Raw genomic sequence first — 11,603 nt, 5'->3', positions numbered from 1 at the left:
ATGAATTAAAATATCATATTTTCCAAAGCAGAGATCAGGAATCACTCCATGTGTGAATGCAAAATAACAGGGATGGGGAATTAGACTTCTACTGTCTTTTCACAGATATGATGGTATAAGCAATTGGACAAATAGACCACGATATGGGATAAACTTGGCATCAACCAGCCACAAATATTATCTTCCATATTATCTGACTTATGTTTTTGTTTTTGATTGCTAGGGGCTTGCTATTACAACTACTGACTTGGCTGCCCAGAACAAAGGGAAAGAACCTGTTAGCCCTTGTTGGCTTAGAAATTGTTTTATGTGCTTTAAAAAGGCCTAAAGTTGAGTCAATATAATGATATACAGCTTGAGAAAAAGGTTTCTTAGAAATTGAGCATCTTCATGAAATCATGTGATCTGGATTGGCTGAGCTGAAGAGGATTACCTGGGCATTTATTTCAGTGAGGCTATAATACAAACTCCTCTGTTTGGCATCTGAAGTCCTTCAAAATGTTACTCCAATCTAACTTCCTAGACTTATTACAAACTGTTGTTTTCTCTTTTTGAAGGCTACCTGCCACCCAAACTTGTCTACATGGTGATCTGTCTATATATCATTACATCTTATGTTTTTGTGCTCTTATGATTTGTGCCCCATGCTTAGAATGAGGACTGTCCATATCAATACATTTTAGATGTCTTAGTTCAACTTAATCAAGGTTAACCTCATGTTATTTTCTAAAAATGGGTTTTCTTGATCTAGCTCCATCCACTAATCACTTCATATTTATTTTGTATACATTTTATTTATTTATCTGTATACATATTTCCCCTCCTCCGTACTTGCCAATGGAATATAAGCTTCTGGAGGGTAGGAAATATTTCATTTTTTGCTTTGTCCCCAGGACCTGGTACATATTAAGGACTTAGACTTTGTTGAATTAAATTGGTAATGGTAATGGCTACAGCATGATCATTAGCTATTTTTTGTGAAGACCTAATTAAAATAATTTTTTTAATTAATAAGAATCTATTTCCTATCCCTCTTATCTCCTCCATTTTATTGGAACAACAAAAATAAAACATTTCTAATATGTATATACAATCAAAACAAATTTATAATTTCTAAACTGAAACATAACCTTGTAATCATAAACTCAGTTTATCAATCCTAAAAGTTATGGGACAGAATAGAGCTCTCTAAATTGGAACCAATTCATCTGAAATAACTAGCATAGACACAGCTCTATCTGAAAATATCACTGTTCTCTCTATAATATTGGGAAAAAGCATATTCTAATGTTAATTATATAGATTTATTTTTGTCACTTCATTTCTCCACATTGTACCATCAGAGTTTATATTGTACTAAATTCTCAGTTGATCCAAGAAAGGTAAGGACTATTCCAAATATTCAAAGAGATGTGAGTGGGAAAATAATGGGAGAAAAAGTCAGTAAATGAGCTAATAAATAACATTGTGCACCTACTATGTACCAGGCACTGTGCTAAGCATTGGGTCTAGAAAAAAAGGCAAAAGAGAGACTGTGCTGTCAAGGAGATTTTGGTCTAATGAGGGAGACATCATGGAAACAACTGCACACACACAAGTTATAAATAGGATAAAATGGAAATAATCAACAAAGAGAAGGCATTAAAATTAAAGGTGATCAGGAAAGGTTTCCTGTAGCAGATAAGATTTTAACTCAGACTTGAAGGAAACTAGAGAAGTGAGGTGGTAGAAAGGAGGAGGAAGAGCATTCTATACATGGTGCACAGCCAGTGAAAATTCCTGGAGTAGTAAGATGGATTGTCCTGTTTAGGAACAGTAAGGAAGTCAGTGTCACTGTATCACAGAGTACATGGGAGAAAGGAGTTTAAGGTAGATGGATATTGAAAAGGTAGAGGGCTAGAGCTAGTTTATAAAGTGTTTTGAGCATCAAACTAAGGGTTTTATATTTGATATTGTAAGTGGTATGGAGTCAGTCATTGGAATTTATTGAGAAGAGGAATGGGATGTTGAGATTTGGGCTTAAGGCAGATTACTTTAATCTATCCAGAAAATTAATATAAATGGCACAAAGACAAGAATAGATGGCTGGAGCACTTCACTATAGACAAACATGTTGATCCATTAATGAATTCTACTTTGATTGGGTGATAAAACAAGTTACTTAACTGTACTATCATCCAGTCTAGCTCTCCATCTTACCCACAAGGGTAACAGCTGAGGAGGTCCTTAACCACTGTGTCCTCTCTCTCCTTTTACCTCCCCCCCCACCAAAGAAAACACTCTCATTAAAAGCCAGTGCAATAGGCATATGTAGTCTAGCAAACCCACCCAACTATATAAAATTGTTTTCAAGTTATTTCTATTCTAGGTAGGGAACAAAACATGACTAGAGTTTCTAGAACAGTTCTGATATAAAGAAGTTTCTGTCATTTCAGCGATTCTGAAGTATTGGAATAGAATAAGAAAATACCCTCAAGTTACAAATGTGTATTAAGAATTTTCCATCTGAACACCAACCCTCATTGATTCTCTTATCTAGTCTAATAAGGCCCAAGTATGTGCCCTAAACCTCATTTTTTTTTCTCTTGAGAGGAGCAAAACCTATTTTATAAACAAAAAAAAATTTTTTCAGGACTGGGTCCAATAAGACATGATTGAGCCAATTCCACTTTTTAAGGGGTTGTTTTCTTGAGTGAATTTTTTTCCATTTTCATGATTCCTTTATCAAATTGTCTACTCTATATTTTTAATGATTCTCTTGCATAACTCTCATTTCTTTTTTAAATTTTCCTCTACCTCTCTGATTTTTGAAATTCTCTTTGAGCTTTTCCAGGACTTCTTTTAGGACATGAGACCAATTCATATTGCTCTTTGAGGCTTCACATTTAGGCATTTTGACATTGCTGTTCTCTTCTGAGTTTCTGTTTTGGTCTTCCTTGTTGTCACATTAGCTTTCTATGATCAGTGTTTTTTTCTTTTTTTAGCTCATTTCCCAATATGTTTTGTGATTTTTAAATTGAGCTCTCTTCCTGGGGTAAAGGGGGCAGTGTCCTATGAATCCTGCACTAAGGGCTAAGGGCATGGCTCCTGGATTGCTGGGCTGAGGCTTCCAAGGCTGGTGGCAACCCTCCTTCATGGGCCTGGTAATACCTGCTGTGCCAGGGTCTTTGGACTTGTACACTTACCTGATGCATAGAGGTCTCTAGGCCTGATTGTGCCTGCTTTGCTGGGGACTGGAGGGCTCAAATCTGACCTGTTCTATTACTGGCCTGCTGTGTGTGGGCTGTGGGTTCTCAGCTGCTGACCTCTGCTGGGGTTTGGGGCCTCCTTGTGGCTTGCCTGGACACCATCTGTGCTGGGCCGTGCTCCCCTTTAACTGAGTGAGACATACTTTTCCTGTGGTCTTTCTAAGTTGTCTCGAGCTAGAAAATTATTTCACCCCATTCTTTTGTGGGTACTATTATGCCAGAATTCATCTTGAGGCATTTTAAAAAGTTGCTTGGAGGGGATTTTGGGAGGGCTCAGGCAAGTTCCTGCTATTTCTCTTCCATCTTGGCTTCACCTAAAACATATTTCTAAGCTCATCTAAAAGTTCAAATTCTCTTTGAAATATATTTCATTCAGCCAACACTAAAACAAATTTTGCCAACTGCAAATTTCCTTATCCTTTAAACCAGAAGAACATTAAGGGAAATTTAAGTCATATGGTTATTAATCATTTCTGTACTCAGCCCAACAAAATGTGCTTCCTTGTGGGCTACTTAATGTCTGAAAGAAATATGAACTATATTTCTTCAAAACAAGAAGGCACCTTTGCCAGAATTAGATAAAGGGAAGGAGAAAGGAACAAACAACTTTGAAAGAAAATAACAAAGCTAGTCAACAAAATGATCAAACACAATTCTCCAAAGGAGAAAAATACTATCCATCTCCAAAAGGGGAAGTGACTGGCTCAAGATGCATAATAAAACATATATTTTTGGACATGGTTTGTATGACAATTTGTTTTGATTGACTGTGCATACCTATTAGAAAGGTTTCATTTTTCTTTTTTACAGTGAAGTAGAAGAGATTGAAGGGATAGAAAATAAATTCTTGTTAATTAAAAAAATAAAATTTTATTTAATTAAAAATAAAGAGTAGTGATAGGAGTACTTAAAGTCAGAAAGAGCTGACACTGTCCAGAACAAAAAATGTTTTTGTTTTTGTTTATGAAGCATATCAAAGAAAGCACCACTACTTAAGGTAAATGATATGATTATAACAGATGTTTTAAAAAAGCAAAACTAATAACCTCTCCTGGTATTTCTATTTTCTCCATCAAGGAGAACAATCTTTATGATGTAAAAGATATAACAAAAAACTATAAGTTGGAAATTGAAACAGTATAAATAAAGATAATAATGAGATAAGCTCAAATCTGGATAGTTATATGATAATAGAGAAGCATTTTGTCAAAGACTGCTATGCTCTCCTTATGGCTAAGATGAAGAGGTCACCTAGATGACAGTTTAGTTAAGTGGACTTGTTAAATGATCAAATCAAAGTAGTATTTATTGATTGACTGATATATTTGTAGATAGAGTATATAGTGAAGTGCTCCAGAGATCTTTGTGCTATCTACATTTTTATTGTTTTCCTAGATAAAGGAATATCTATCTATCTATCTATATATATATACATATATATCCACTAAATTTGAATATGACATAAATGTGGAAACAGTATGATACAGTAGATAAACCCTCCAATTTACACAGGCTACAATAACGGATCAAAATTAAAAATGAAATTTTATAGCAATAAGTGTAATATTCTTCATTTGGTTTTAAGATATCAAGTTACAAACTATGAGATAATGGAGGTATGGCTAGATAAAATATCTGAGACTTTAATGAATGTCAAACTCTATACAAATCAATAGTGACAACATATCTATCAATCAATCTATCTATCTACTAACTAATACGTAAAGGGTTCTAGATATTCTGTTCTGATCAGATCTTATTTGAAAGATTATGCTGCATTTTAGAAAGCACAAGGCAATCTGGAGAGAATGCAGAAAGGAGCAATCAGAGTGAATAGGGGGAATGGAGACTACAATAGTAAGAATTTGTTGGATGAAAAAATTAGATGATTAGCTTGAGGAAGAGTAAATATGAAGGGGGAGGGAAGACTGGCTGCTAAGAGTTGCCTAATACTGACTGAGTATTTAAAGGAAAAGAGCAATTGGAATGATTCTACTTGATTCGAAGGGCAGGAATAGGAATACTTTGAAACTTACAGAAACCTTTTCAATTTTGGTGTAAGAGGGAAAAACTAGATTTTTTTTTCTTTTTAGAAATTAAACTGTCAGAAGAAGAAACTGGCTCTTTCTCACTACAGATCATTAAATTGAATATGAATGACCATTTGTTAGAGATGTTGTAGAAAGCTTTCTTATGTGGACATGACTTGGACTAGGTAGCCCCTGCAGTCCTTTCCGGTTTTGATTCCTGACTCAGGGATCTTCAAATTAAGCAGCCTCTACTCTCACAGAAATAGTGGTGAAACGGAAAGATTTGAGAATCACAATATTGGGGTTCATCTTACCTATTATGCAGCAATAGCTTGTATTATTCTAGGGGACAATCTCTATCTCAGTTTCCTTGTTGATCAAATAGTCACCTGAGATAGTAGAGGTCCCAGTGTTTAAAATGGCTCAATAAAAATATAACTCAACTCCATTCAATTATTTCTTAAGTGCATATCATATACACTGGGGTTACAAAAACAAAAATGGAATGACCCATAACATAAGAAGCTTAGATTATATTGGGGACAGGGGTATGTAATTTACATAGCTAATAAGTAAATACAAAATATGTTGAGAGAGAGAGAGAGAGAGAGAGAGAGAGAGAGAGAGAGAGAGAGAGAGAGAGAGAATAACTGGGAGCAAGAGGAGGATGAAATAAACACCTTGTGCAAGAGGTGGCACTAGAATTGTGCTTTGAAGCAAGGGATTCTAAGGAATTAAAATCCTAAGAGGTAGAAGAGGGAATGCTTTCCAGACCCAAGGGATTAGCATTGCAAAGACATAGAGGAGGTAGATGGATTGTTCTGTATGATGAATAGGTATATAACTGTAATGGAATACCATTGTGCTATAGAAAATGATGAGCAGGCTGATTTCCTTTTTGGTTTTTTTATTTGTTTTGTCTTTATTTCTTTATTTATTTATTTTTAGTTTTCAACATTTTTATAAGATTTTGAATTCTAAATTCCCCTCTCCTTCCCCTCCTCCTTTCCCTATAGCATGGCATCTAATAAAGGCTATACATGTATGATCATACTGAACATGTTTCCACATTAGCCATGTTGTGAAATAAGAATCAGAATGAAAGGGAAAATAAAACATGAGAAAGGAAAAAAAAAACAAAGAAGAGAAAATAATATGCTTTGATCTGCATTCAGACTCCACAGTTCTTTCTCTGGATGTGGATAGCATTTTCCATCATGAGTCTTTTGGAATTGTCTTAGATCACTGCATTGCTCAGAAAAGCTAATTCTAACAAAGTCAGTTGTTGCACAATGTTGCTGTAACTGTGAACAATGTTCTTTGGTTCTGCTCATTTCACTCAACATCAGTTCTTGTAAGGCTTTCCAGGTTTTTCTGAAATCTGCCTGCTCATCATTTCTTATGGAACAACATTCATATACCACATCTTGTTCAGCCTTTCCCCAATTGATGGACATCCCTTCAAATGTCCAACTCTTTTCCACCCCAAAAAGAGCTGCTATGAATATTTTCATACATGTGGGTCCTTTCCCCTTTTTATGATCTCTTTTGGATTCAGACCTAGTAGTGGTATTGCTGAATCAAAGTGTATGCAAAGTTTTATAGCCCTTTGGGCATAGTTCCAAATGAACAGGTTGATTTCAGAAAAGCCTGGAAGACCTTATATGAACTGATGCAAAGTAAAGTGAGCGGAACCAGGAGAACATTGTACATAGGAAGCACAATATTGTACAATGATCAGCTATGAATGACTTAATTATTCTCTCAGCAAAACAATGATTTAAGACAATTCCAAAGGACTTATGAGAAAAATGCTATCTACTTCTAGAGGAAAAAAAACTGATAGAGTTTGAATAGAGTGTGGAATATACTATTTTTCACTGTGTGTGTGTGTTTGTGTCTTCTTTCACAACATGACTAATATAGAAATATGTTTTGCATGATTGAGCATGTATAACCTATATCAAATTGTTTACCATTATATAAAGGAAGGCTGGAGAGAATTTGTAACTCAAAATTTAAAAAAAAATGAATGATAAAAATGTTTTTACATGTAAATGGGAAAAATAAAATATTATTAAAGAAAAAAAGACTTACCCTAAACTATTTTTTCAATAATGCTACTATTTAGATATATTCCCAATTAATGTTGGTGCCCATGCTCTTCTCCATCCATCCTCCAAACTCCTAGAATGTATAGGTTTAGGGTTCACCTCATGCCTATCCTAATAACCTCATTGTTTAGGATCTCTCAACATTTGGGGAATAAAATATAGAAATTTACTTTATGGAAAATTATATCATATTCCCTAAAGGTTAGATGGAAAAATATAATCCATTAACATTTTTCTCTGTGTACTTTTTTTCTTTAAAATTCTAAAGTTTCTATAATGCTTTTTATTTTGGCTGAATGAAGTAAGGACAATTATTGGCCTCTCCCTCCAGCTTCCCTGATGGCTCCACATCCTCAGTTGGACAGAACAAATACTGTAATTGAATCTGATTATCTTAGCATACCACTGAAAGTCATGCTGAGTGTGTCTATATGAAAGCAAAACTCCATTTCAAGGATGAACAGACAGGTAACTTCTCTAGTTACATGCTAAGATACTGATCAAAATCTCAATGTTCAATGCTTAGCATCAGATCAAAAAATTTTTGAACAGGGAAGTATAAAAGCTCTCATGACCCCTCAGGAACCTAAAGCAAGCATAGATAAAAGGTCTTTTTATAAACATTATTACCACTGAGCTGGGCAGAAGAGAATGTATGTCAGTAGAAACAAATAAACAAACAACTCTTTCCCCTCAGTGAGCTGAAAGAGGAAAATGTGTGAAAGAAAGTTGTCTGAAGTTCTTCAAGGATCAGCTGAAGCTCAGCCTGCAGCAATGGAGACAGCTGGGAGACTACTGCAGCTGACAGAACCTGCTGGCAAAATGCATTAGGAATGGGTTACTTCATTCTTAATAAGGTCATCATGTTTTTAGAGGTATTGAAAAGGCAGAGCCCAAAGCAATGCCAGTACCACTAGGCTTCAGTACCATTCTCCATTCATAATCATTGTGGCAGAAGGAAATAGTTACAGGGTGGCTTATTTAGCCCAATCAACTTCATAGGCTCTAGCACGGTTGGGGATGTCACCTTTATTTGCAACTTATCTTTAGTGAATACTTGTAAAGATATCTGACTGAGGCAAGGAATACATTTGGAATGGGTATTGTTGCAAAGCTTGCATGGGCCATTTGACAATAATGGTTCCCCAAATGGAATGTTTAGAAGATCTTAGAAGACTAAACTTTTTCCCCAAGACTCCTATTCCTTTTAGCAACTGAGCAATGAAAACTTGTTAGGAAATGGAAAGTAGAGAGGATAGGAATAAAAATATACTGTTATTTTGTCCTCCTCCTCCTCCTCCTCCTCTTTCTTCTTTGACTCTATGACCTTATCAATGTAAGTACTTCTTTCAGTGCTAATTATCACAATCTGCCCATGCTTGCTTGCTTATCCTATCCAATAATTATCCATATTTATCCAACATAAGGGATTTATGTGCAGTTTTGAGAACCGGGGATGTTTTGCCGTGCTTCATATCCTCAGCACTCAGCAAATTTTCTGATACATAGTAAACAATGAATAGTTACTGAATAATTGATAAAAAAAATATGACTAATTGACATGATATATCTAAGAATGGAAGTCATGGGTTAACCATTCTACTGGGAAGTTGAATATGGCCCTCTTCCCAGAGCTGAACAATAAGAGGTCTTGAAAATCTCTTAGTTCTATCTGAAGAGTTGAAGAAAAAATAGGCAAGGCCTGAGCACTGTTAGGCTGTTTCACATTCAAAATAGATGGCAGCCAAATTACATTTGTAATGTTGCAAGCAGAGGCAAGAAATCTTATATTATGCTTTGCCATCACTCCAGAAAGAATGATTTGATTGCCTTTCCCTCAATCATCTTTCCTACATCATCTGGAAAATATGCACTTTCTATAGATTACATGAAACTGTAAAAATGCTGTTTAAACAGCCTGATTTGATTTGTGGTCCTCATATACATATACACATATGTATGTATGTATGTGTGTGTGGCTATGCATTATAAGTATATAAACACATATAACCTTGTATATGCATGTAGCATATATGTACATAAAATTATAGGAATATATAATTCTTTTTTGTATAAAGGAGCTACTACTTCTAATCTCATAGGCAAAATAGACACATTTCTCTAAATTTTCAGTTATTGCAAAGATATAGCTTATCTTATGTTTACTAGCTGTAGGGGCAGTATAATAGATTATATATTAGACTGCCTTATGAAAAACTATTATGATATAAAGGTAATAAGGCATGTTAGTTTTAAGGGTAAACATTTTTCTTATGTGAGATTCTAAAAATTAAAGTTACTATACTGTTAGTAAACAAAATATCCTTTAGGCAGAATACTAATAGTTCCCATTTATATTATACTTTATGAATCACAAACCATTTTCTTCCCAATTCTATAAAGTCGGTAGCATACATATTGTAAATCTCAGTTATACATGAAGAATGTAAGCTTTTTAAGGATAAGAATTATCTTTTATTTTATTTTTGTGAACCCTTCACCTAGTCCATTGTCTTGCATATAGTAGGTACTTAATAAATGTCCACTTAATTTAACTGAGTTGAAAAAAAATAAAAATAAATCAGCAAGGTTAAGAAACATACTCAAGGTCACACAATTGGTAAACAGAGGAACCCAACCTTAGACCCAGGTGTCTTTACTCCAGACTCAGAGCTCTTTCCCCCTCATCACACTGCCTTTTATGTTAAATGATACCAAAACACAACCAAAAAATGTAAATTCAAACTATTGAGAAAAGATTGTTGTAAAGCTGCAAAGAGTGTCTGCGCGTTAGACGTCGGAAGCGGAGGCATGGTGAGTACGGCTAATCCCCCTCCTGCCTCCCAATTCCCTCTGGATGCCACTCCGTGGCCCGGCCGGGCCGTGGTCTTCTCTTTTCCTTGGCCCTGGTGGGAAACTCTCTTCTGGCCTCCCTTCCCTTTCCTGCCCCCGGTGCCCCCACCGCCACCACCTCCACCACCACCGCTGCCGCCGCCGCGGCCTCAGCCCCGGTGGGGCCCGCTGCCCCTGCGCCCGGCCCGGAGCCTCGGAGTCCCCACTGTGGCTTGGCCCCCCGAACGCGGGGACCTCGTTGCTTGGTCAACCCCCTGGTCTGTGGCCGGGCCCTTCCCAGTCCGGCCTGCTGGCCGCCCAGTGGCCACCCGGCCCCCAGCCCGGCCCATCGCACCGCCCGCCTCCTCCCGACCCGCTGCTCCCTCCCTCACCCCTGACGGGATCTGGTCGGCCTACTTTCCCCCACCCCAGGCCAGGCCAGTACCATCAAGAAGCCAAAACTGGGCTCCGCCCCGCCCCCGCCCCCCCCCAAGAAAGAAGATGGGACCCAAACCTGACCTCACAGAGAACCAGAAACAAGAAATTAGGGAGGCATTTGATCTCTTTGATACAGATGGAACCGGGACAATAGATGTTAAGGAGCTCAAGGTGGCCATGAGAGCTCTGGGCTTCGAACCCAAGAAAGAAGATATCAAAAGAATGGTATCTGACATTGACAAGGAGGGGATGGGGAAAATCAGTTTCAATGACTTCTTGACTGTGATGACTCAAAAAATGGCTGAAAAGGATACCAAAGAAGAAATTCTGAAGGCTTTCAGACTCTTCGATGATGATGAAACCGGAAAAAATCTCCTTCAAGAACTTAAAACGTGTGGCCAGAGAACTAGGGGAAAACCTCACTGATGAGGAACTGCAGGAAATGATTGATGAAGCTGATCGAGATGGTGACGGAGAAGTCAACGAACAGGAGTTCCTTTGGATCATGAAAAAGACCAGCCTCTATTGAGGTCAATGTCTCTTTGCCTTTTGCAGGCACATACAAATAGATTTACTGGTTATGAAGGTTCCTTGTTTTCATTTTTTGAGGCATCACTGTAGTACATGGAGGCTGATTTTCCCCTTCCACTAATTTATCTAGATAATTATATTGGCAAATACCTGATTCAACTGTATGTATTCTAAAGAATTCTAAAAAAGTAGTTCTAGATAATACACCTTGTCAATGGAGTCTCCAATTCAGATCCTGCTAGGCTTAAGGATGGGGGCCTAAAACTCCCCTCCTCCCCCACCCTTTTGCCTGACATCTCTTCTTTCATTCATGAATATTACACCAACCCCCAGAGCAAAATTCAAGTGTTATGGCCACCAAAGTGGGAACAGAGAATATCTCCTTTAAGGTGCTGGTTCCCTTATCACCT

At 37.0% G+C, this 11,603-nt stretch overlaps 1 pseudogene; it reads left to right on the top strand.

Moving 5' to 3' along the window:
• The first annotated feature begins 10,725 nt into the window (after nucleotides 1-10,725).
• LOC118838573 lies at nucleotides 10,726-11,191 on the top strand (annotated as a pseudogene).
• The last annotated feature ends 412 nt before the right edge of the window (nucleotides 11,192-11,603 follow it).

Source organism: Trichosurus vulpecula, chromosome 2 (assembly GCF_011100635.1).
Source record: "Trichosurus vulpecula isolate mTriVul1 chromosome 2, mTriVul1.pri, whole genome shotgun sequence".
Taxonomy (NCBI): Eukaryota; Metazoa; Chordata; class Mammalia; order Diprotodontia; family Phalangeridae; genus Trichosurus; species Trichosurus vulpecula.
The sequence above is the reverse complement of the archived record's forward strand: the minus strand, read 5'-3'. Positions and strand labels throughout refer to the sequence as shown.